This window comes from Elaeis guineensis, chromosome 7 (genome assembly GCF_000442705.2).
Source record: "Elaeis guineensis isolate ETL-2024a chromosome 7, EG11, whole genome shotgun sequence".
NCBI lineage: Eukaryota > Viridiplantae > Streptophyta > Magnoliopsida > Arecales > Arecaceae > Elaeis > Elaeis guineensis.
The window spans coordinates 95,813,733-95,824,594 of record NC_025999.2 but is presented as its reverse complement, the minus strand read 5'-3'; the positions used below and the strand labels follow the sequence as shown (position 1 = coordinate 95,824,594).

Sequence of the window (10,862 nt, the reverse complement as noted above, 5' to 3'; positions counted from 1 at the left end):
CCTCTAGCCTTTTTCTTCTCTTTTAGCTTTTAAAAAGAGTAAAAAAAGAAATCGAGCTCGAATCCCAAGTTAGTGGTGCAACTTGTAACCAATAGCTTAATTCCTCCGGATCTTTCCTATAGAAAAACACTCGTACAGCTATTATTTCCATTCCACAAGAGAAGTAAAGTTGTTGAGAAGAACGATCAAAACAATGGTCATAAAAGTAACCAAGCTAAGATATTAGAAGGATAACTTACAAAAACCGAACTAGTATTACAGTCAGTAACCAATACCTAGTTAATTAACAAAAGAAACACCATATGCTTCCATTAGCTTTGATGAATCAGTTGCCGAAGAGGACTACCCATATATCAGAGAAAGCTTGGAGGATGTTTGGGTGATGGTGAGGAGAGTTTAAAGCGAGGTAATAATGGAGGAGCTTCTCCAAATCCTCTGCCCCGAAGATTTGCCTCTCCATGACCATCTCCACCATCGAGCTCCGGAAGTCACCATATGGATCCCTCGACCGTTTCACCACCGCAAACACTCTCTTCTCCTCGTCCTCCAACTCCTTCACCTTCTTCTCCCTCGAGGCTATCGAAACCAAGGGTTGAAACCCCTCGCTGGCAATTCGATTTTCGTGATTCTTCGTTCTTCTTCTCGGTGGACGTCGAGATGGCTTCTTCTTATTCTTTTTCTTCCTGTTGTTGGGGCGTTGGTAGAACTCCGAGGAGTCGGAGGAGAAGCTTCTCGACGAGAAGAAAGCCTCGGTCTCCTCCTTAACCTCTCGCTCTTCACTAGTAAAGTACTCGAACCCATCATCACTGTCCATAGAAGAAGAGCTACTGAATCCGTAGCTATTGGACAGCAGCTTCTTTTTCTTCTTCTGCTTCTTCTTATCGTCCTCCTCCTTTTTCCCTTCTTTCTCCACTTCATTGAAGCAGTAGTTGTAGTAGTGACAAGAACTCTTGGACGGCGAGGAAGGGGAAGCCGGAGGGCACATCCTTCCCTCCCCCTCTCCGGTCTCGTAGAACCCACCCGTTTCCCTCACTCTCCTCTCCTTCTTCTTATTCTTCCCATGTCTCCTCTTCTCCCGCTTGGCCACGAGAGGAGGAATGTCTCGGGTGGGCCGGCAACCTCCACAATCTAGGGGAGCCGTAAGACTGGAGCCGCATGACGACGATCGTTGGCGATCGAGAAGGATGATGAAGAACGACCGAGGCTGTCACGGGCTAAGAACATACCGTCGTCGTCGTCGACACCTCGGTGTTGGACGTCTCGCAAAAGGGTCCGGCTCGAGCCGGTGGAGCTCCGGTTGGTGGCAGCGGAGGTGGAATTATTGCAGTAGGAGCGGAGAAGCGAAGAGGGCTTAAGCATGCGAACGAGACGCTGTTTGAGCTTACTACTGCTTCTATTTCTCTCCATTGCACCCTCTCTCTCTCTCTCTCTCTCTATCTACCTATCTTATCTATCTTTCTCGTTTGCTCCTGTTTTGAATTGAAGAGAAGAAAAGGAACAGTAAAAAGAGGAGGTGGGGAGGGTATTTATATTATTTCAAACGATAGCGGAAAGAGGGAACCCAGGTTAACCAAATATTGACCTTCTTTAATTATTAGCTTATTGTTATAGGGATGGGTTGGTGGTTCGCCTCGCTGAGTAATAAATAAGTGGAATTTTTGTCGTGGCCGGAGGGGGCGGGTCGGACAAGGTAAACAGCGTAGCGTGGTGGTATTAGTTTAATGGTTTAAAACGGCAGTAACGGCCGTACGTTCCAAATATCAATAATAGATATTAAATAACAGCCACTATTTATTTAATTATGTAATGAAAATAATGACCTAAAAATCAAATTCTCCACTAAGTGTCCCTTCAAATTTGTTTTTTTTAATTCAATGAACGGTGTTTTGGATAATAATGTTGTTAACATTTTGTTTTCGTTTGTTATTTCTCATTATAACAGTCAGTAACGGCCACTATTTATTTAATTATGTAACAGAAATAATGATCTAAAAATCAAAAATTTAACTATATGTTTCCCTTCCAGAATTTATTTTTTAATATAATGAACAGTGTTTTGGATAATAATGTTGTTAACAACTTTGTTGTTTGTTATTTTTCATTATAACATTTATTGGAATAGTTGTCTTTTATCTTGGGAAGTGGGGTGGCAAAAGAAAATCGTGAGGAAAGCATTTGAAATTGCACGCGTCCTTCACGTGCGCTGGTTTGAATCCATGCAATTTAAAACACCCACAACCAGTTATGACCGTACGAATACCAAAAATCCTCCAATAAATTTCTTCACGTACACTATTAAATGACCATCGCATCTATTCATCTTGGTCGGACGAATGTGTCGTACTACCTCATGCTCCCTGATCAAACTTCCTCGTGATCTCTGCTATTCATTCGATTTTAACCGTGTCGTTCGCACTGGTCCAATCCAATCCAAAATCAAATAATAAAAAATTAAAAATTAATTTAAATAAAAAAATCGAATCAAAAATTTTGATCCAATTATTTAATTTTTTTATAATTTTTTATTTTCAATCATCTATTTTTAATATAATATATTAAATAATTATTATTGATTATTATTATTTTATTGTATTACATTTCATTAAATTTAAATTCCGTTGAATCTATTGCTTGATAATTTTTTAATAAATAATAATATATTATTAATTATAAATAATAAATTGATAATAAATAAAGTATAACTTCTCAAAAACTACATCACCTACAATATAAACAAATAATCAAATATCATAGCAAATGATAACAATAGGCAAAATCTAAATATCCAATCATCCATCAATGTAACCAACAATTTTTTGACATAGTAAACAACATAAATTTAAATAAAAATTAGTAATCATTTCATAAAGTTGTCAAGATTGACTTTAATTTTCAGTTTATTTTTTAAATTTCATAATTTTTAATCGAATCAAATCGAAAATCGAGCCGAACTATATTCGATTCATTTTTTGTTCCATTTTTTGATTGATTCAAACCAATTTTCGATCTAAAATCGAATTATGAACACCCCTAATCTCTAAGGTACAAATCAGCTACTCGCTAAATAAATCAGGGTTTCATTAATGTTTTATACCCTTAAAATCATGAGGATTCTTCACTAAAATTACTTGAGCATTATAGTGACCATTATTTGAACTAGTATATATAATATAGAATTATTAAACTTCTTTTCTTATTTAGATTTGGGTTCTAACTAACATGAATGCAGGGTTCTTACTGTTGGGGATGTCTAGCTAGAACATCATCTTCACAAGATTTTTTCGATACCACACATCGCAGCAGAAAGAAAGAAGAAATAAAACAGAAACAATCAAATACGTGGATCAATCAAAAAAAACTCGTCTCTACAGGACATGCAAGCTTCACTATAAGAAAAGAAAAAATTATAAGAGGAGATCACATCTTCAATCCTTGTACATCCAATCTTCCCTCACAAGAAGTTCTTCCTCACAAAAATTCTCTTTTAGGAAGATCCCACTGAACCCTGAAGCGACCGCTGTCCACTATCTGACAGTCTGTCTGAAGCACTCTGCTCCTACTCTTTATCGGCGCCTCACCTCGACTGCTGCTTTGTATCCTCTACGAACAACCAACTGCACACACCTCTTTTCTGTCAACAGATGATTTTATAAGTCTCTGAATGAGCTCAATTCCGAATCCAAAACAAATTAGGCTTTCTAACAGCACCAAACAGCTTTCAGACCCATCAGATCAAGATCGAAACGCTCCAAGCTATCCGATCACACAACAGATCTACGAAAATCATCGTAGACCGGAGAAATCATAGGAAAATATCCATCGATCCATCATGAACCATGAAAAATCAAAAAAAAATATCCGCTCAATCCACATGGATCCTCATGGACCATCGGTCCATGCACTACACGTGAACAGTGTAAGGGGTATCGTGCGGGCCGCCCACTATCCCCGCTTTAATTCTTCTTCCATATGTTCGTGTATGAGTGATCCGGGAAGTTACGCTTATGAGCATTTTTAGACAGACAACCACCCCTCAAGAAAATTATACGAAAGAGATTGGCTGCCTAAAAATTTTGCATCTAGGACATGACTTTTTACATAAAATTTTTAGTTGGATCATATCTACTGCTGAGATGGTGGACCAATCCAACCGAACCGATGCACATAAATATGCATATATCTTTTTTTTTTTTTTTTTTTTTTTTTTTTTTGTCCATCTTTGTATGTGCTGATTCGTGATTGGACCGATCTATCAATGAGCCAGTGAATTTGGCCCAACCAATAACTTCTCACTTTTACTCTAGAGCAGTTTTCATCGGAGGTAATCCTCTCTCATATTTCTTTCTTGGGATAGCTGTCCGCAAGCATAGCTTTTTTCCTTCGGCATTATGTCATCCCTCCCACTGCTCTATTGACTTTGTTTTGTTTGTTGTAGCGGGAGGAAACAGACCTCAAACAAAAACAGAAGGACAAAATGAAAAAACAAGTTGGATTTGAGAAAGTAGCTGAAGCATCTACCTAGATAAGAAAGGATAGCTCAAAAAGCATGTGTAGCCGACCCTAACTAGTCCAAGTTTGGGACTAGGACTTAATTAAGTTTCATGTTTTATATGGGGATCCATCAAAGAATGATTACTGTTGTATTCATCTACTGTGTAGCAACCATAGAAGCTTATAGAACCAAGTGAGAGTACAAGGGCAAGGAACGAGAAAAGGATAACAGTTTACACTTTATGGAGCCCTTGGGGCGTTCCGGTGGGATTTGGTTTGATCATTCCAGTGCGATTTGAGCACAGCCTAGAGATCGGATAGATCTTCACCTTTTTTTAATACCCAGGACGATCCGAATCTAGTGGAGACAGAGCGAAACAGGTTAAACACTGACACTTCCTCGAGCCTCGCATTTCCAAAATCCCAAAAAATAACACGAATATTTGCATCACGCTACATGTGCATGAATTGTATTAGTCTTCCTACGTACGTCATTTCCAATGGCTCGCTGGTGTTTGTTTAATCCAAACTTCTAAATGTAAAGATAAAATAAGTTTGGCGACGGTCAGATAATACCTTCCTAGAGATGGTCGTTTGAATTCTTACCCAAAAAAAAAAAGATGGTAGTTTGAATCTTTGGTTTGAATCCATCACGAATTTTAAAACTATTTTCTATAATCTTAATGATCAACTAGGTAGGATTTTTATTTAGGGCCACATCTTTTAAAATATAAGCTTTTTTTATGATGGACGTACGCTAAAGAATAAGTTATTAAACACTCCTTGTCACTGGCGTTGCCTTATCAGGTGGACTAGATCTACTTTGACCTATGATGAAACCACTTCCATTTTTTTTCCTTTTTTTTTTTTTTAATGTGTAACAACAATACTACCTAGGATGATTTCATCCTCAATTTACGGTGGATCTAATCCTCCTAAAAATATCTCATGATAGAGGGTTCCATATGGCTTGAGCATGTAAACCTCTTTATGACATGATATTGTTGTTTCTGTTATAATTAAATTGCTTCTTATTATTTACATGGTTGAGGTCCGTTGCATGGTTAAGTTTGTTGCAGTGAAAAAAATTATTTCCATCGTAGACTCAAGTGCTACATCTAAAAATATGTAAAATTCTCATTCATGAATCCACAACCGCTATCAGATGCATTCATTAATAGATACCTAATCTAATATATATATTAGGAAGCAGAAAATGAAAGAACATTGATTTACAAATGAAGTTATCCATGTAGACAATTTTTTTTTTTATGCATACCACATGAACTCTTCTATCTCAAAGCATTGAATACACATATTTTATTCTTAATAAATAACATTAAAAATTATTTATATTTATTAACTAATGTTATTAAGATTTTCAATTATGAATATCAAAGATATAAATGGACATATTATTCATAAAAAAATTATAAAAATATTAAAACTATTAATTGGTGTGATTAAAATTTCATAAATATTAAAAATATGAACGAACATTTTTATAAATTTTTTTTATAAATATAATTAATTATATAAATATAATCTATAAATCTACGTGCAATGGACGGACTTAAAAACTAGTTTACATTATAAACCAAACACGTACATATCCCAAAATCCTTCACATAATCACACTCGGGCCAATAAGGGTAATAAAGTTTCAAAAGCAAGGACCTGAGCTATGCTCATCCATAATATTTTAGTTCTATGTGGGGCCTCCATGATTGCCAACTTTGACATTCAAACACCCACCTTCCAGGGTACCGCTATGACCTATCGAGGAAATTTAGTTTCCACTTCACAGCGAACATAAAATGCACTCCCTTCAATCTATGCCTAGATAGTTTCCAAGACTTAAACTCTTGATGACGTGCATTTCAAATACAGACTTAGTCACTATAGAGATTTATCCTAAGCCCAATTTGCCACCCATGAAACAAATTCTTTGCATCTCCCTTCAGTGGCCAAAGTTTGATATCAATTTGCATCAACCTAGTTACCCATCATGGCTTAGCCTCGTCCATGGGGCACATAAGATGTCACCTCCTCTTATCTATCAAGGTTCCGGTTTCACAACAAACCAATTTAAAGCCACAAAACAAAGGAAGCTTCCACCCTCACTTATTTCACTACTAAGCCTTCCAATACAAAATTATCGTGGATTAATTTTGGACTAAACTTATGTCTCTGAACTCAAAGAAAAGAAGCAGAAGAAAAGACATACACCTCCAACACATGAGATTCACATGAAAGGCCATTAAAAGGTGGGGAAGGGCTATTGTTTGCCTGTCTACTTGTGCTTGGCAATTGGCATTCGCCTTTTAACTCCCTAAAGGAGGTGTGGTCCACTTCTTGTAATGTTGGTGAGTCCTTGGAGCCTCCTGGTTTGGAGGATACACTCCTACCACTATGGGCCTCACGAGAGTCCGAAGTAAAAGTCTTGCATAAGCCAAAAGACCTCACCAGTCCTCAACAAGCCAGCCAAGAGAAAAGGCTTGTCAACCTCTTCTTTGTTTCCTTCCTTTTTTTTCTTCTCCCTTCGATGGCTTTTGGCCTTTCATGCACTACCCTGTCCTAAGAGAGGAAATTCCCCTGACAGAGAGAGAGAGAGAGACCCAGGGACAGTGGCTCGGTACTGACTACTGACCAACTTTCACTAACAGGTGGCAACCAGAAGAGTGGACAGAGGCGTAGCGACAAGCGATGGGAAACGAGCCCAAAAAGGACAGTGGAAGAGACGGGGCTCACCCCTCCTTTGTCCACTCCGTCTTCCCTCCCTGCATGGATTTCAAAAACTTAGGGGACACATCTCTTGTTGTTGCTCTGCAAAGACCTGTTGTTGGGGTGGTGTCATCCCAAGAGTTGATGCAAGGCTGGGGCTTGGGAGTTTGGGTTGGTTACCGACTACTTTGTCTGCTTATTGTTTGTTTATTATCCATAACATTGTTTGTGAGTGGGAAAACAGAGGAAAAGATCTAATTCATGGTTTTGATCGATTGATGAAGTGGTCAGTCATATCATGAGTGGTTGGTTGTAGTTGCAAGAGTAGAAGAATATTTGAAGTGTTGGGATGAAGAATCCTGTACTTTTGGAGTGGAACCACAGCGGCCACGATTATAGTCCATCCTGAAATCAATGCTAAACTTCCTTTGGTTTTGGCCCTTGGCTTGTTTTATTACTTAATTTGTACTTATCTATTGTAATAGTTATTGGATGTTGCTCAAAAAAAAAATATCTATTTATTTATGGATGACTGTTGTGAAGGAATCTGGGTGACCAAGGAGAAAGTCATGGAGGTTGAATCAAAGGAAGATTATAAAGTAGGAGTTCAAGTTTCTTCTATTATGTTTCCTGAGGAGACTTCTTCCAAGCAACTGATTTTGTTCAACTGATTTTTCCTGAGGAGACTTCTGAAACTGTAAAAACTTGAGTATTTTTCTGATTCAGCCCACCTTTTACCATGATTAATTCTTTTCCTCTCAGATTGATGATGTACATCTCCTCGTGGCGGCTTAGACTACAGAAATTATCATTAATAGTAAATGTTACCATTTTCTTAACCTAGTAAGAGGCACCAGATAGAAGTGACTGCATAGGATGTTAAACATGCACTTTTAGCATACTAATTGTCACCTCTGATTTAAATGGTTTTGTCAAAAATTCTGATAAAACTTACACAGTTATATGAAGGACACTTCACATGAAATGGATGCATGTGCATGCCTGCATTGCACGCGCGCACATACACATAACGACAAACATGCCAAGCGAAAAAATAAAAAAAGAAAAAAAAAATTCCACTAACCAGAGCCACGATTCTAATTTCTCGTGTCAAGTATATTATTTATACGTGGAGTGGAAATGAGAGTTGTCACCAAAATATTATGCGCTCATCATATAATGAATATTACGTGTCTATTTCCGCGAATAGCTTGCAGGCATGATGCAAGGCAATACTCCTGTTTGATCAGTTAAGATCAGCTCGTAAAATAAGTACAAAGTTGAGATATTTTACACATATAAATTGTAAAATTATTTACGCATTTATATAGCAATTAACGTATGATAAAGATGTTTCTCTCAAAGCTAACTTCAATAAACAACATACGTTTTACTTGACAAAGTAAATTAAGCGATGATCGATGAAAAATAAAGGCGCGAGGCTTCCTTGTACAGTTTGATATTCAAAGAGGTTTCCTTGGTACTCAGATTTCTGCCCGGAATCTAAATGAAGAAACTGATTGGATGCATTTGTTTCAAAATTATGCTTCCCTAGTTATTTTGTCTCTAAATGATTCGCTAGCTTTATTCCTAGCTTGTTGGAGAATGTTATATTTGAAAAACATATTAAATTTTTTATTTATTTGAAAAGCACATCAATTTCCCTATTAACTCTATATTTATAAACGAATGCAATAGTAGTACGAGCTTAACCCACTATAATAAAATAGATTATTAGCGATAAAAATTTTTCATCACTAATAATCGATTTTCATTGCTAATACATATTAGCGATGAAATTTTAGTCGCTAATATTTCGTCGCAAATAATCCTGTCATGATAATATTTTACGATGAAAAAAAAATTTCGTCGCTAATAAAAGATATTTAAATAATATTTTTTATCGTTAAAAAAAGATAAAAAAATTTAATCTAAAAAAATATTTACGATGAAACAAACCTTCGTGATAAATAAAAAATTAATAGCGATGAAAATATTTTAATCGTCATTATTTCCAAAGTTTTAGTGACAAAAATTTACATCAAAAAAATATTTTTTGCAACGAAATAATTAGTCACTATTAATTTAATAAAAAATTAAAATAAAATTGAATAATATTAGCGATAAAACTTTCGTCACAAATAAGATAATTTTTATGAAAATTTACATCGTTAATAATTATTTGCGATGAATAATTTTTCGTCACTATTAATTATATATTTATTGATAAATTAAATTATGTTAGTAAAATATTTTTGGCGATGAATATTTATCGAGAATAATTCCATCGCTAATAATTTAGTCATATTTTTTAAAAAAAATTGTGAATATATATTTTAAATTTATATGTATAATATTTTTTATAAATTAAAAAAATAAAATAAAAAATTTACATAACAAATTATAAATAAATTTTATTATTTTATTATATTAAATTAAAATTAAAGATGTTTGAAATAAAAAAAATACATTAATAAGCCGTAAATATCGACATCTGGAGAAAAGCTGGGACGGAGAGCGCTCGACGGGCTTGGACCGATGATGGAGCTCGGATCGGCCTGCTGCTGCCTCATCAGCTGTATCGTCTGCTCCATCTATGCCATTGCTCCATCATCTAGATCTAAAAGTGCTGATAGTCGTCGATGGTGCAGCCAACTCCTGAGTTCACTGTCGATCCTCGACAGCTTTGTCGATCCTCGACAACCTATCTCTGCACCTCGTCAATCGAGCGCGCACGCAAAATGATATCCTTCTAGATGAGCGTGAGAATGAGGAAGCAGTGATCCCATACCCTAGACCCCTAACATAACAGAACTCGTACCGATCATAGATCTTATCATCTGTGGGTGCGGTCGAACCCTCAGGGATAGTGGGATCTCATGTCTGTCATACGATCCTAAAAATTAAAATTATAGTTATTTTAATTTATAATAAAAATCAGATTGTGAATAAAAATAATTAAAAAAATTTATAAAGAGTTTCTGGCTCCTCGTTGTCCACTCCTCCGACTGTCGCTGGTAGATATCGATTCTACAGAAGCTCGCCACTCTCAGCATCTCTCTGTAATTTAAAAATTAATTAAAAAATTTAAATAACTAAGAATTATATGCTAATTAAAAATTAAAAATTACTTACATGTGCTCCATTGACGAGCAAATGATCTCGAACCTCCACAATGCATACGGTCTGTCCCCCCGGTTCGCCGATTCTGGGCACATCTTTCTATAAAATTACCAGTAAAATTAATAGATAAAAAATTTAATTTAAGAATAAATGATTAAGTCATTAAACTCTAAAAAAATTTAGATATATAACCTATATGTCGGATCCTCATAATACCGGCATATGGTAGTCCAATCGTCCATGGTGATATGCCATATGGCTGCTGCCGCCTGCCTCCTCCCATGATCCTGCACCACCCGATACCAATGCTGATGCATGTGATGGCATAGTCCTTGAAACGCAACGATAATTGAGTGTCGATGGCTCGCCTCACACAATCCCTCAAAATCAGCGATGTCAAATACACCCTGCCAATAAAAATATTAAAAAATATATGCAAATTAAATATTTATAATATAATTTATTTTACCTATAAGTGGGTATAGAAAATCTCTCTTGAGCCAGTAGAATGTGACGCCAATTGA

General features: G+C 36.1%; 1 pseudogene; it reads right to left on the bottom strand.

Moving 5' to 3' along the window:
- Window positions 1–222: 222 nt before the first annotated feature.
- On the bottom strand, window positions 223–1,407 carry LOC105036784 (uncharacterized; annotated as a pseudogene).
- Window positions 1,408–10,862: the final 9,455 nt, after the last annotated feature.